Here is a 718-nt window from a genome sequence, read left to right as displayed (position 1 = left end):
ATTTCAGCTCATAGTATAGTAGGGGAGCCCCAGTGCTGGTGCACCATTGGCCCAAAGTGAATTCAGCTCAGCAGCCTGTAACTAGACTCCTAAGGGAATCAAAGTTAGCTCTGACATTCCACAGTGGAGAGAGGAGGTGGTGCAATTGGTGTTTCGGACCCTCAGAGGGGGCCCATACCATCAGGTACAAATACCTGTCCCCATCCTCTCTCAATTCACTGGGTTTTGTAACCCATGCCCCTTGTCAAGCAAGTGCTACTTAGGTAATGGTGAAGGACTCACTCAGTCCTTCTGTCATACAACAGTTCCACTGGCCTTGATTCACAGAATCAGGGTAACAAAACTTTATTCTTCCTGCCCCAATAATAGAGAAACTGGGGATCCCACACCAGCCAAAGTAACCACTTTCAGTTGCTGTGTTTCATGCTAGGCGAGTGGGTGTGCCTATGCAAACAAGATCAGCCCCTGGAGTTCTTTTCCACACTCGCCATAATTCACCACCAGATGTCAGGGTAGAGCTCATCCTGACTCTGCTTACAAAAGTATTTGCCATGTGTTTGTTAAAAGAAACATTTAAAAGGAATACCACATTTTTATTTGACAAAAAGTACAATTAAAATTTGTTTAAATAAAATGTTTTAATATATTGTACTTTTATCCATGGATTTCAAAATGCTTGTTATACAATTAATTAAGCCTACAACACCCTGTAAGTTTG

This window comes from Terrapene carolina, unplaced genomic scaffold (genome assembly GCF_002925995.2).
Source record: "Terrapene carolina triunguis isolate 2854851 unplaced genomic scaffold, T_m_triunguis-2.0 Scaffold69, whole genome shotgun sequence".
Lineage (NCBI taxonomy): Eukaryota > Metazoa > Chordata > Testudines > Emydidae > Terrapene > Terrapene triunguis.
Note: the sequence above shows the minus strand (reverse complement) of the source record.